We start from the raw sequence: 16,121 nt of genomic DNA, 5'->3' as shown, positions 1-16,121 counted from the left end.
CCCCAAAAGTATAGGCAGAGTCCCCATTCCTTTCCTCATAGGTATAAGCAGTGTTACCCTCCCCATTTCCCCATAAGTATAGGCAGAGTTCCACCCCCCCCCTTTCCCCATAAGTATAGACATAATCCCCCCCTTTCACCATAAGTATAGGCAGAGTTCCCCCTTACCCCATAAGTATAGGCAGAGCCCCCCACTTTCCTCATAAGTATAGGCAGAGTTCCCCCCATAAGTATAGGCAGAGTCCCCCCTTTCCCCATAAGTATAGGCAGAGTTCCCACCCCTTTCCCCATAAATATAGGCAGAGGCTGCCCCCTTTCCCCATAGGTATAGGCAGAGTTCCCCCCCCCTTTCCCCATAAGTATAGGCAGAGTCTCCCCCTTCCCCATAAGTATAGACAAAGCCCCCCCACTTTCCCCATAAGTATAGGCAGAGTTCCCCCCCCTTTCCCCATAAGTATAGGCAGTGTCCCCCCCCCCCTTTCCCCATAATTATAGGCAGAGTTCCCTTTCCCCGAAAGTATAGGCAGAGTCCCTCCCTTTCAACATAGGTATAGGCAGAGTTACCCCCCTTTTCCCCATAAGTATAGACAGAGTTACCCCTCTTTCCCCATAAGTATAGGCAGCATCCCCCCCTTTCCCCTTAAGTATAGGCAGAGTCCCCCCCTTTCCTCATAGGTATAAGCAGAGTTACCTTCCCCATTTCCCCATAAGTATAGGCAGAGTTCCACCCCCCCCTTTCCCAATAAGTATAGGGAGAGTCCCTCCCTCTTCCCCATAAGTATAGGCAGAGTCCCCCCCCTTTCCCCATAAGTATAGGCAGAGTTACCCCCCCTTTCCCCATAAGTATAGGCAGAGTCTCCCCCCCCCCCCTTCCCCATAAGTATAGGCAGGTCAGGATATGAGGTAGGGACATGAGGATTTGATATGAGGACAGGATATTGGGACAGGATATGAGGAGGGGATATGAGGAGGTGAGGTGATATGAGGATGGGATATGAGGATGAGATATGAGGTTGGGATATGAGGACGGGATATGAGGATTAGATATGGGGAAGAGATATGAGGACAGGATATGAGGATGGGATTTCATGTCGAGATATGAGGACAAATTATGAGAGCAGGATATGAGGTAGGAATATGAGGAGGGGATTTGGGGTCGGGATATAAGGAGGGGATATGGGGTCAGGATTTAAGGACGTGATATGAGGACAAAAGCTTCCTCCTTTGTTGCTTTTCCTTCCCCACAAACATAAGGTACGAAAAACCGGGCAGCACCGAGTACTCAGCTAGTAGATAATATATTAACTTTTACATCTTGTTGCGATTATGTGAATACAAAATGTATATAGTTTTTGTTGTACCATGTTCTTTTTTTGCACAATAATTCTATTGCTACCATTATAAGTAATTTGGAGTTCTAATTGTGATGATATAGGTCATCAGTTATGGCCTGTATCTATCTATATATATATATATATATATATATATATATATATATATATGTATATATATATATATATATATATATATATATATAGACAATGAATAAGTCAGCCAGCACTTTAGTTGATACCAAACTATTATATGGACCTGGCCTACAGGTGCACGCTACTAGGCTAGATATACAGCAACAGAAGAATGCAGCAGCACACTGCCAGCACAAAGATATAGGTGCAACATGAAAATGCGGTTAAAACATGGAGAGCTATACAGCTATGGTGTAATAGATGCAAATATGGGGGAGTGGCTACCTCCATGTTGGCCTTGCACCCCACCCACCTCTATCAGGTGTGTATATAAGGTGTCTTGGATGTTCCAGACCCTGCCATGCTTACTGAACTGTTCACACAGAGGCATATTCACAGTGTAGGGTCCGTCCCAAGGAGGCCACCTTATCGCGGTGGGACGGTACAAGCTATTTGACCGCCGGCGGAGACATATTTGCGAGCTAAGTGCCTCACTATTTCATAGTTTCACATTTGCATCTATTACACCATAGCTGTATAGCTCTCCATGTTTTAACTGCATATTCATGTTGCACCTATATCTTTGTGCTGGCAGTGTGCTGCTGCATTCTTCTGTTGCTATATATATATATATATATATATATATATATATATATATATATATATATAAAACTCAACGTGTGTGTGTTTGTGTGTATGTATGTGTGTATGTTCCACAAAAACTTTCAAACGGCTAAAGATATTAACATGTTACTTATATGTCAACAACAAACATAGGATAGGTGATTTAACCCTTACTCACCCCCATTTGCCAGGGGCGGGGCTTATGTTTAAAGTCCCATGCAAGTCAATGGGAAATATACGTTACCGCATAACTTCCAAACGGCTGGAGATATTTCGATAATACTCGGTCACATGTTACTTATATGTCCACTTAAAATATAGGATAGTTAATTTAACCCTTAATTACCCCCATTTGTGAGGGTCACGGTTTTTGTTTAAAGTCCCATGCAAATCAATGGGAAATGTATGTTCCCACATAACTTCCGTACGGCTGGAGATATTTCAATACCTGGTACACATATTACAGGTCGGGATATGAGGACGGGATGGGAGGTCTGGATAAGAGGTTGAGATATGAGGACGGGAAAGGAGGATGGGAAAGGAGGACGGAATAGGAGGTCAGGTAGGAGCTCAGGATAGGAGGACAGGATAGGAGGTCTGGATAGGAGGTCGAGATATGAGGACGGAAAAGGAGGATGGGAAAGGAGGATGGGATAGGAGGACGGGATAGGAGGACAGGATAGGAGGTCGGGATAGGAGGTTGAGATAGGAGGTCGAGAAAGGAGGACGGGATAGGAGCTCGAGATTGGAGGAAAGGATAGGAGGTGGGGATAGGAGGACGGGATAGGAGGACGGGATAGGAGGTTGAGATAGGAGGGTGGGATAGGAGGACGGAATAGGAGATCGGGATATGGGATCGGAATAGGAGGTCAGAATAGGAGGACGGGATAGGAGGACGGGATAGGAGGTCAGGATAGGAGCTCGAGATTGGAGGTTGAGATAGGAGGTCGAGAAAGGAGGACGGGATAGGAGGTCGGGATAGGAGGTCAGGATAGGAGCTCGAGATTGGAGGACAGGATAGGAGGTGGGGATAGGAGGACGGCATAGGAGGCCGGGATAGGAGGTCGGGATAGGAGGTCGAGATAGGAGGTCAAGATACGAGGTCGAGATAGGAGGTTGAGATATGAGGACGGAATATGAGGCCAGGATAGGAGGCCAGGATATGAGGATGGGATAGGCGGCTGGGATAGGAGGACGGGATAGGAGGTCGGGATAGGAGGTCGGGATAGGAGGTCAAAATAGGAGGACAGGATAGGAGGTCGAAATAGGAGGTTGAGAGGTTGAGATAGGAGGTCGGGATAGATGGACGGGATAGGAGGACAGGATAGGAGATCGGGATATGAGGACGGGATAGGAGGTCAGGATAGATGGACAGGATAGGAGAACGGGATAGGATGTCGGGATAGGATGTCGGGATAAGAGGTTGGGATAGGAGGACGGGATAGGAGGTCGGGATAGGAGGTCGAGATAGGAGTTCGAGATAGGAGGTCAAGATATGAGGATGGGATATGAGGTCGGGAGAGGAGGCCAGGATATGAGGACGGGATAGGAGGACGGGATAGGAGGACAGGATAGGAGGTCGGGATAGGAGGTTGAGATAGGAGGTCGAGAAAGGAGGACGGGATAGGAGCTCGAGATTGGAGGAAAGGATAGGAGGTGGGGATAGGAGGACGGGATAGGAGGACGGGATAGGAGGACGGGATAGGAGGTTGAGATAGGAGGGTGGGATAGGAGGACGGAATAGGAGATCGGGATATGGGATCGGAATAGGAGGTCAGAATAGGAGGACGGGATAGGAGGACGAGATAGGAGGTCAGGATAGGAGGTCGAGATAGGAGGTTGAGATAGGAGGTCGAGAAAGGAGGACGGGATAGGAGGTCGGGATAGGAGGTCAGGATAGGAGATCGAGATTGGAGGACAGGATAGTAGGTGGGGATAGGAGGACGGCATAGGAGGCCGGGATAGGAGGTCGGGATAGGAGGTCGAGATAGGAGGTCAAGATACGAGGTCGAGATAGGAGGTTGAGATATGAGGACGGAATATGAGGCCAGGATAGGAGGCCAGGATATGAGGATGGGATAGGAGGCTGGGATAGGAGGACGGGATAGGAGGTCGGGATAGGAGGTCGGGATAGGAGGTCGAAATAGGAGGACAGGATAGGAGGTCGAAATAGGAGGTTGAGATAGGAGGTCGGGATAGATGGACGGGATAGGAGGACAGGATAGGAGATCGGGATAGGAGGTCGAGATAGGAGGAGGGGATATGAGGACAGGATAGGAGGTCAGGATATATGGACAGGATAGGAGGACGGGATAGGATGTCGGGATAGGATGTCGGGATAAGAGGTTGGGATAGGAGGACGGGATAGGAGGACAGGATAGGAGGTCGGGATAGGAGGTCGAGATAGGAGTTCGAGATAGGAGGTCAAGATATGAGGATGGGATATGAGGTCGGGAGAGGAGGCCAGGATATGAGGACGGGATAGGAGGATGGGATAGGAGGTCGGGATAGGAGGTCGAGATAGGAGGACGGGAAGGGAGGACGGGATAGGAGGTCGGGATAGGAGGTCGAGATAGGAGATCGAGATAGGAGGACGGGATAGGAGGATGGGATAGGAAGACGGGAAAGGAGGACGGGATAGGAGGTTGGGATAGGAGGTCGGGATAGGAAGTCGAAATAGGAGGACGTGATAGAAGAATGGAATAGGAGGATTGGATAGGAGGTCGGGATAGGAGGTCGGGATAGGAGGTCGAGATAGGAGGACGGGATAGGAGGTCAAAAGCTTCCTCCTTTGTTTATTTTCCTCCCCAGCAAGGATTAGGAAGGAAAAACCGGGCAACGCCTGGTACTCAGCTAGTATATATATATATATATATATATATATATATCATATATATATATATATATATATATATATATATATATATATATCAAAACTCAATGTGTGTGTATGTGTGTGTGTATGTGTGTGTGTGTGTGCGTGTGTGTGTGTATGTGTGTATGTTCCAGGATCATTCCCAAACGGCTGAAGATATTTTGATAAAACTTGGTACACATGTCACTTATATGTCAACTACAAACATAGGATAGATAAATTAACCCTTACTCACCCCCATTTGTGAGGGTCGGGGTTTTTGTTTAAAGTCCCAAACATGTCTATGGAAAATGTATGTTTCTTTACAACTTCCAAATGTCTGGAGATATTTTGGTGAAACTTAGAACACATGTTACTTTAATGTCAAATAAAAATATATGATAGCTAAATTAACCCTAACCTACCCCCTTACGTGAAGGATGGGGTTAATGGGCATTTTTTTTTAAACTTGACTTTTAAGAGGAATCATTAAATTCCTAGTGCAGGTGAATGTAGTTTCATAGAACTACATTGATCTGTGTGCTCTGCGCTCGAGTGAAAAAGCCTGGTCCAGCCAGGCTCTATCAATCACAGAGCTACGGACCGCATTGCAGGAGAGGTAAGCTCTCCGGCTACCTCAGCAGTGGCTTGCATCCCCCCCCCCCCCCCGTGATTGCGCTGCTGGGGGAGATCCACTCCACTGGACCACCAGGGACTGTTTAAAGGTCCCTTTGGATGGCTTTGACAGCGGCAATCTAAAGGGTTAAAGGGGTTATCCAGGAAAAAACTTTTTTTATATATATCAACTGGCTCCAGAAAGTTAAACAGATTTGTAAATTAATTTTAAAGAAAAGGAATAAGTGCAGCTCACAATAAATACACTAATCCGAGGTTAAATTGGGTAGGCACCTATACCCTAGGTGCAAAAAAGAGGATTCTATAGCAAAAAATATTTACCCAGAACCTCTGGGTAAATATTTTTTGCCATAGATTTTTAAATTACTTTTATTAGATAATCTTAATCCTTTCAGTACTTATGAGCTTCTGAAGTTAAGGTTGTTTTTTTCTGTCTAAGTGCTCTCTGATGACACGTGTCTCGGGAAACGCCCAGTTTAGAAGCAAACCGCCATAGCAAACATCTTCTAAACCGGGCATTTCCCGAGACACGTGTCATCAGAGAGCACTTAGACAGAAAAGAACAACCTTAACTTCAGAAGCTCATAAGTACTGAAAGGATTAAGATTTTTTAAAAGAAGTAATTTACAAATCTGTTTAACTTTCTGGAGCCAGTTGATATATATATATATATATATATATATATATATATATATATATATATATAAAAAAAAGCTTTTTCCTGGAATACCCCTTTAATATTGGCCACGGCGCGGGCTCGAGTCGGGAGTCTGTGCCATACACAGTTAATGGCACAGGGACGTGTATACACAACCAGTAAAATAATGGGAAAGGGGGGGTATGAGGGCCAAGGATAATTTTTCGCATCGGGGCCCTGTGGTTTCTAGCTACACCCCTGCCTCCTGCATGCCACACCACATTTCACAAAGCCACACCACCATTTAACCTCCCTGGCGGTATGATTCTTTCTGGAAATTTGTACCAAAAGCGGTACAATTTTTTGCACTGAATCTCACATCTCCCCCCCGCCCATTTCACATCTCCCCCATCACATTCCCCCTCCCTTGTCACATTCCCCCTCTCCCTTGTCACATCCCCCCGTCACATTCTCCCCCCTCCTTGTCACATTCTCCCCCCTCCTTGTCACATTCTTCCCCCTTGTCACATTCTTCCCCCCTTGTCACATTCTTCCCCCCTTGTCACATTCCCCCCTTGTCACATTCCCCCCCTTGTCACATTCCCCCCCTTGTCACATCCCCCCCCTGTCACATTCCCCCCTTGTCACATTCCCCCCCTTGTCACATTCTCCCCCTTCATGTTACATTCCCCTCCCCCTGTCAAATCCCCCCTTTGTCACATCCCCCCCCTTCATGTCACATTCCCCCTCCCCTGTCACATTCCCCCCTCTTGTTACATTCCCCCCCCCCCTTGTCACATTCCCCCCTGTCACATTCCCCCCCCCCCTTCATGTCACATTCCTCCCCCCCTTGTCACATCCCCCCCCCCCTCTGTCACATTCCCCCCTCCTCACCTTGTTCTGCAGCAGAATACACTGGGTTTGCCGGGCAGATTTCAAACCTAGTGTATTTGCTGCAGAACAAGTCCTTTCCCCTTCAGCCAATCACAGGCTTTACACCACTGCGGCCTGTGATTGGCTGAAAAGTGAAAGGTCCTGTAAGATGAATAGAGCAGGGACCAGAGCGCACGGAGGGGAACGACATCTTCAGGGACCGGGACTAGGTGAGCAAAAGTTTTTTTTTATTTTACTACTTTTTCCTTTTACATTTAGCTCAGTGTTTTACCTCCAGCTGTTCCAGCTGTTGTGAAACTACTACTCCCAGCATGCCCGGACAGCCTTTGGCTGTTCGGGCATGCTGAGAGTTGTAGTTTTGCAACAGCTGGAGGCCCCCTGGTAGGGAAACACTGACTTTTAGTATTTTTATTTACCTTCTCTGGCCGGCCCCCGCAACGGGAGCCGACCAGAGCAGATAATCGCAAGTTTTCCCGGGGGCCGCATCGCTATATCGCATTGCTTTTGCGATATATCGTGCAGCCCGGCCGGGAACTCTGTAATTCTACCCCGAGCGTGACTCGGGGTTACCGATCCTGGCAGGGAAAATTAACCCCGAGTCACGCTCGGGAATACCGCTCAGGAGGTTAAGCCACATTCACTTTTATTTTCTACCCTTTTTGTGCATTGGTCCAGCTTGCAAGTCACGCCCACTTCCACAAAACCACACCTCCATTTATTTTTGGCCTACAATCTCTTCATCACAATTCAGCCCCACCTGAGGCGGGATATGAGGATGAGATATGAAGTTGGGATATGAGGACAGGATATGAGGACGAGATATGAGCACAGAATATGAAGTCGGGAAATGAGGTCTGAATATAAGGACGGATATGAGGACTGGATATGAGGACGGGAAATGAGCACAAAATATGAAGTCGGGAAATGAGGTCTTAATATGAGGACGGATATGGGGACTGGATATGAGGATGGGATATTTGGTCGGGATATGAGGACAGGATATGAGGATGTGATATGAGGTCGGATATGAGGTCGGATATGAGGATGGGATATGAGGACAAGTACTTTGTTCTATGTTGCTTTTCCTCCCCCACAGGGATTAAGTAGGAAAAACTGGGCAACACCGGATACTCAGCTAGTGATTAATATGACACACAGTATAAGTGTACACTGGCATAGCCTGGGGTGGGGAAGGAGGAGCATTGCCCTGGGCACAAAGTTCTTAGGGGGTAAAATTGTGCCTCTATGAATGTATTTAGTGGTAATACATACAATGCAGGCATTACCACTCGGGGTTTTTGTTTAAAGTCCCAAACATGTCTATGGAAAATGTATGTTTCTTTACAACTTCCAAATGGCTGGAGATATTTTGGTGAAACTTAGAACACATGTTACTTTAATGTCAAATAAAAATATATGATAGCTAAATTAACCCTAACCTACCCCCTTACGTGAAGGATGGGGTTAATGGGTATTTTTTTTTTTAAACTTGACTTTTAAGAGGAATCATTAAATTCCTAGTGCAGGTGAATGTAGTTTCATAGAACTACATTGATCTGTGTGCTCTGCGCTCGAGTGAAAAAGCCTGGTCCAGCCAGGCTCTATCAATCACAGAGCTACGGACCGCATTGCAGGAGAATATGAAGTCGGGAAATGAGGTCTGAATATAAGGACGGATATGAGGACTGGATATGAGGACGGGAAATTAGCACAAAATATGAAGTCGGGAAATGAGGTCTTAATATGAGGACGGATATGGGGACTGGATATGAGGATGGGATATATGGTCGGGATATGAGGACAGGATATGAGGATGTGATATGAGGTCGGATATGAGGTCAGATATGAGGATGGGATATGAGGACAAGTACTTTGTTCTATGTTGCTTTTCCTCCCCCACAGGGATTAAGTAGGAAAAACTGGGCAACACCGGATACTCAGCTAGTGATTAATATGACACACAGTATAAGTGTACACTGGCATAGCCTGGGGTGGGGAAGGAGGAGCATTGCCCTGGGCACAAAGTTCTTAGGGGGTAAAATTGTGCCTCTATGAATGTATTTAGTGGTAATACATACAATGCAGGCATTACCACTCAGCACTGAACAAAAGCAGAGAGTAAAGTAGTAAACAGGAGTGCCTACTCCTGTATGAACATTCTGTGGCACACCACTACACCAATAGCATAGCACATTATGGAATCTATGTAAAAGAGCAAAGACTCCTGTTTTATCTGAGCTTACTGCTCCTACACTGTACACTGGTGCAGTGCTTCTGCAGCGAGCTGTATGCAATAAAGTAATTTCATCATGTGCAGCAAGCAGAGCAGATAAGTAAGAGAGCCCAGCAATGGTGCAGGAATCAAGAGAAGGTTAGCAGGATTTTCAACATTTTTTATTTTGTTAGGGACCTATTGGAAGAATCTACATACCTATACCTACTAGAGGCATATATTTAATGGGGGGGGGGATTAACTCCCTATTAGGGGCTTCTACCTGAAGGGACGGATTACCTCTCTATTGAGGGCTTCTATCTAATGCAGGAATTATCAATCTACTGGAAGTATCTACCTAATCAGTGGAAATGATGTTCCTACTGGGGGCTTCTACCTAATGGAGGGAATTATCTACCTACTGGGGGCATCTACCTAATTGAGGGAATTATCTACCTACTGGGGTGGGGTTCCACCTAATGATGATGAATTACCTACAACTGGGGACCTAACTACCCTCCCCACCTAATCCCTCTTCCCCTCTACCCACTTACCTACTTACTCATACTATGCAGGGCAACAAGAGAGGCATTATTTTGGGACTAAGGGTAGGAAAAAGGTGGATAATGTGTTGGAAAAGTGTGGAGTCTAAGATGTTTGTGTGACAGATTCTGTGAAGCTGAAGCATGGTTGAAATTATTTTATGGTGATCTAAGAGAGAGAAGAAAAGACATCACCTCTGAATCTCTGGATGTTAATGCACTGTAATCACTTATTATGGTCTGCAGAGCCTGTGTAGCGCTTTTTTTTTTTTTTATTATTATTTAATATCAATATGGTAGCATTATCCAGTCAATGTGTGGTGGGAATGTGTGGTCATGGTGTGGTACAATTATTAATACCTTGTAGAGTGGCATTATTGGTCTGTGTATAGTGTTTATGTTAATATTTAGCCACCTTTGTCCTTGTGTGGAGGCATTATTTATTTATTTTTTAACCTAAACTTTTTTTAAAAAAAATCCTGCGTGTGTTCTAGTTGAGTGGTGATACAAACACTGTGCATTCCTAGGGTTTGACCAACCCACGCTACACCACTGCATGTGTATCTGTTTGCATGAAATGGTTAAAAAAGAAGCCCTTCATGCAAGGGCTGTATAGGTTATATACAATCACCTGTCTGCTACCTTTAAGTGGGCTTGCACAGTGAAATGATCATTTGTTATTGTAACAAATTGTAACAGCTTTAAGAATGGGGAATTCGTTTCTACTTTGCAAGGAAAACAAAACATTTGTCTGGTTTAACAGATGTGAAAAGATCTTTGTTGAATAACATGCACAAATCAGGAATGTGCCAATTTGATATGCGCATACTTGATGTGCTATTCTAAATTTAACTGTTTTCCCCCATTATTTAGCTTATAGAAAAATAGTTGTCATAAAGAAATTCATACATATAAATGAATCAGAGTACACATGGCATTTGATGTTCTTGTCTTCATCTGGGACCCGCCGTACAATTACAATATTTTAAATCCATCTTGATTAATACCACATCTGCATGACTCCGTATTACCATAAATTCTACATCTAGATTTTCCTGACATGTTTATATGCATTATTGCCCTCTTTTACTTAAAATATGTAGCCGCTTCTACTTTTACAATTTCACTCTGAAAAGTTATTGCCGAGTTTGGCCAGAAATCACATTAACTAAATATTATGGAACCTGGTATCAATAAACAATTGTTAAAAATGATTCATAACAATACGAAATATCATAAAATACTAGTTTTCATATTGACATTTAGGTGAAAGAAAAAAAGAAATACAATGACAAAATGCTGTAATTTGTAAGAAAGGCTATAGAACAGGAAAAGACTGCTTACAATTCAACTTGAGAATGCACATTATTAAATTACATTAGATACATCCGACCGAATACAAGATTAGACATTTAGAAATTCTGATTCTATTAAATGAAGTCTGCCAATTTGACGGAAGCAACGATACAGTATGTGGCCCATTATAAAAACAACCGGGAAATCTTTGCAACTCATTCGTCACCACAGGTACCATGGTACTAATACTTTTTCCTTGACTTTAATAAGTTGGTTTTGTTCCTTCCTTTCATTGGTTTTAACCAGTCTTTTACTTAAAGAATATCTCTCATTAACTTGATAAATTTTATAATCCTCCCAGTTCACTGCCCCATCATGATAAACCACCCCTGCCTTTATTTTTATTATTTTTTAGTTTTCTACCTTGATATTGCTCTGTATTTTCTTTTCAAGCTTCAGGTTCACAGACTGGGCAGGGGCGTTACCCAGCTGAAGTGATATAATCTGAAGCCAAACAGGGGAGATCTTCCTCCCTTACTCTGCAACCAACAGCAAGCAGCAGTTAAGTGTGAGAGGAGCTATGATTGGATATGACTGGAAACACCCCCCTCAGCACTCCAGACTGCATTTCCTGTGTTTGGACTTCTGCCAAGCCAGCAGGAGTCCAAAGTCTGGGCAAAAGATAAGGGGAAATGTGCTCTGGACAAGTGGGGAGACACCTAGGGGCAGCTTTTTTAAACACAAATAAAACATAGAAAACTTTTTTTTTTTTTTAAACAAAGTATATTAGAATTTTTTTTATTTACCATAAGGAGTGCAATAGCAAAAATTTGTTTTAATGAGAGTGCCCATTTAAAGGGAATGTGTAATCAGTAAATCTAATTTTTATGTTATACATTTTGTTTCTTTAAGTATTTTTGGACGTGTTTTCAAATTTTTCATTTTACTCTCTAGAGCATAAAATAAACAAGAAATCTTGCAGTTTTTACTGGCCAATAAGCCTAAAATTAAGGGGTCAGGAGTACAGATGTGGGAGATGAAAATCCTGGCAGGGGCTTGTTTTCCTTCCAGTGAAGATCCGACTGCGGCACTGTATCGCTACACCGACGTGATGACACAGGAGTCGGGTGTAAAGTAGTAGTACTTTTTATTAGTAATCATGAAAAGTGACAGACAGGGGTGGACTACGCATTTAGGAGGGACTCAGGTCCAGGTTATACAGTATATAGGTGAAGCATCTTATATATACACACATAAATGAATATATACACCTATACATGTCTTCATGTATGTGTGTATACATAAGATGCTTTAAATATACACTGTAACCTGGACCTGAGGAAGGAGGGAGCCCCTCCGAAATGCGTATTCCACCCCTGTATGTCACTTTTTATGATTAATAATAAAATGTACTACTACTTTACACCCGACTTCTGTGTTATCACACCGGTGTAGCGCTACAGTGCCTGCAGTCGGATCTTCACTGGAAGGAAAGGAAACCTCTACCAGGATTTCCACTGCCCACATCTGTACTCCTGCATTCTTCACCATCCTCAACGGGACCGACGGCCAGCTGCTCCCGACACGCCAGCGACCTGCCCAAAGCAATTATCAGTATTGTGCTTGTAATATAGCACAACCTGTAAAGGTGAGCAGGTCCTTTACCTTTCTTTTTAACTCTCCGCTAATACCATGGATAACCGGCACTATAAAGTGCCATCTCTATCTTTTTAATTTCTCCTATATCTCCTATTAAAATTAAGAGGGGACTTTCTGTACTAAGATCCATTTTTAGCTTTATTTATCATCTTAACAGATTTTTACAGTGATAACTGACACCCTCCCTGCATAATAACCTCTGCACAGGTTACATAGCATGCCTAGAAACTTCTAAAATACAAATTAATAGGGTCTTCTGTGGATATATAGCAAAATCTGTAGGTAGAGGTATTAACCTTACAGACCCCCTGGTGCAGTAGTGAGTATTCCTATTTCATCACAGAAAAATCACAGATATGACACAAAACAATATTTTATTAGTTGCTGAATATTCTGAATTTGCAACCCTGGCAGAAATTATAACATTTTGGCATCGATTTAGAAAATATGACAGATCATGCCAAAAAGCTGTCTTCTATTTAAGAATAGTTAATACATGAAGAAATGTACTATCACATCGTTGTTTGGCTCCTACATAAATCACCCAAATTTCCCTTATCAAATGTTTACATACCCTATAATGTTTGGTCTTGTTACAGATACACAAAATGATTCACACGGATTAAAATGGCATTTTAAAGTTAATTTCCCATACCTGTGGCTTTTTAAATAGCACATAGTGTCTGTGTATAAATAGTTAATGAGTTTTTTTAGCTCTCAGGTGGATGCACTGAGCAGGCTAGATATTGAGCCATGGGGAGCTGAAGATTACTGTCAAAAGACCTGCATAACTAGGTAATGGAACTTTATAGCAATAGAAAGCATATAAAAGGTTATCCAAAGCTTTGAAAATGTCAGTCAGAACTGTTCAATCACTTATTAGGGTACGTTCACACGCGCAGATTTACAGTTTACATTTTACGCTGCAAATCCCCTGATGAAGGCCCGCTCTATGCTGGCTTTACATGTGCCTGCTCGTAGTGGCAATACGCCACTACCAGCCAACACCCTGTGATGTGCGAGTTGCAGTATACTCGCACATAGCGGGAGCTCTCTGTCTAGCTCAGAACAGGGAGAGCGGCCGTGATGTGCGAGTAATCCATGCACATCGCTGCACTGTGTATTGTCGCTACCAGCAGGCACATGGAAAGCCAGCATAGAGCGGGGCCTTCACCAGCGGATCCGCAGCTAAATACGCTGCGAAAATCCGTACGTGTGAACATACCCTTAAAGGGGTACTCCACTGGAAAAAAATTTCTTTTAAATCAACTGGTGCCAAAAAGTTAAACAGATTTGTTAATTACTTCTATTAAAAAAATATCAATGCTCCCAGTACTTATCAGCTAATGTATACTTTACTTCTATTAAAAAATCTCAATCCTTCCAGTACTTATCAGCTAATGTATACTACAGAGGAAGTTCTTTTATTTTTGAATTTTCTTTCTGCCTAACCACAAGTGCTCTCTGCTGACACCTCTGTCCATGTCAGGAACTGTCCAGAGCAAGAAAGGTTGGCTATGGGGATTTACTCCTACTCGGGAAAGTTCCTCAAATGGACAGAGGTGTCAGCCGTGAGCACTGTGGTCAGGCAGAAAGGAAATTCAAAAAGAATAGAACTTCCTGTGGAACACACAGCAGCTGATAAGTACTGGAAGGATTAGGATTTTTGAATAGAAGTAATTTACAAATCTACGAAGAAAGCAGTTAAATGCCAGCGATTATGAAACTTCACCTTTATTGGAACCACGTAAAATCATCGACATGGAGAGACAAACATTTAAAATTCCAGGAATCAGCGCCAAGCATGATGCGTTTCAGGTCATGTGACCTTTCATCAGATGCATGGTGGGAAGCAGAGGGGTGGGGGAATATATCCCAGCCTTCTAATGGAACAGGTGAGTAAAACATCTATCCTAGGACAGGGATTAACCCTGTCCATTCCAAAAGTTGAGGCGCCCCTCTGCTAAACATAACAGGTATAAAATCATAAAATATTAAGCACCTATAACATAGTTATAAATTGAGTGCAAACTATATATATGAAACCTGTATATTATTAGGGAGACACAAAATTTATATTAGGAGGAAAAAAAGTTGCAAAAAAACACCAATAAATAATGAAGCAATAATGTGTGTGCAATATCTAATAGCAACCTAAAGCTAATAATAAAGGATGACGTCTGATTTTAAATTCAACCCATGTGGTTGAAATGTACGTAAGGAGTAAATCCAAAAGATTTCCCTATTACGTAATGATTTGATGCGGTCTCCATCTCTGTCATGTGAACGGATTATTTCGATACCCGAGAACAAAATACTATCTTGGACATTTGTCAGAACTTTTACTTTGAAAAAACATTTTGATATTGTGGACTCTGTTGAATCTAATCCAATTCCATTGTCTAGTGAGGTTTCTACGGCAACTTATGTGTCTCCTAACAATAATTTTTCTTCCTTCCATGATCAAAATGTGTTTTGTGACCTATTGTCATTGGATTGTGAGACACGGCGACATGTGATCACTGTGTCCACCTCACCGTCTTTCAAAATAAAAAATCCTGAATTTTATCCGGTTGGCTCTAGGAGTCCTTATATGGACACCTTTCAAGATATGGTCATGAAAGAGTAAGTTGAACTCAAACGTTCAAGCACAAGACCAAGAGCCAATAATCTATCAAAATCCGAAAGAATTGCTCTTAAAGATTTGAGAGATAATAACAATTGGGTTATTCGATCAGCTGACAAGGGGGGGGGGCTGTTATATGTATGGATGTTGATCTTTATTGTATGCTTAGTAAGCGCATTTTAAATGAAGAGGTCACATATACACCTATCACATATAATCCCACCACTTCATTTTCTTCTAAACTGGAATCGCTACTTAGATATGGTTTATCTTTAGTACCCTATCACAAAAAGAGTTTGATTACATATGGGTTTCTAATCCCATTACTCCAATATTTCACTCTTTACCGAAAATTCATAAGGGCCAATTCCCGCCTCCTATGAGACCCATAGTGGCGGGTATTGGTTCCCTTAATGAACCCCTTTGCGAATGGGTAAATTCACTTCTCCAACCCCTTGTCTCTATGTTTCCAAGCCACATTAAAGATTCCCAACATTTACTTTCGATAATGAATCAAATTGAATGGCACACTTCTTATTTGTGGCTTACTATGGACATTGAATCTTTGTATTCTTCCCTCCCTCATTCACTTTCTCTTCGAGCAGTGTCGGATATTATCTACAACTTTTCTACTTATAGTGAGGATCTGTGCCAGTTTGTTCTTGAGGCGTTGAAT

At 43.0% G+C, this 16,121-nt stretch overlaps 1 long non-coding RNA gene across 1 annotated transcript in view; it reads left to right on the top strand.

Moving 5' to 3' along the window:
- The window catches only part of LOC130366985 (uncharacterized), a 99,307-nt gene that overhangs the window by 30,509 nt on the left and 52,677 nt on the right, over positions 1–16,121 (top strand). The window contains exon 3 of the long non-coding RNA XR_008892029.1: positions 13,534–13,614. This is a non-coding gene — a long non-coding RNA (uncharacterized LOC130366985). The remainder of the gene's footprint in view (positions 1–13,533; positions 13,615–16,121) is intronic.

Source organism: Hyla sarda, chromosome 4, assembly GCF_029499605.1.
Source record: "Hyla sarda isolate aHylSar1 chromosome 4, aHylSar1.hap1, whole genome shotgun sequence".
Classification (NCBI taxonomy): Eukaryota; Metazoa; Chordata; class Amphibia; order Anura; family Hylidae; genus Hyla; species Hyla sarda.
This window is presented reverse-complemented; position numbering and strand designations above follow the sequence as displayed.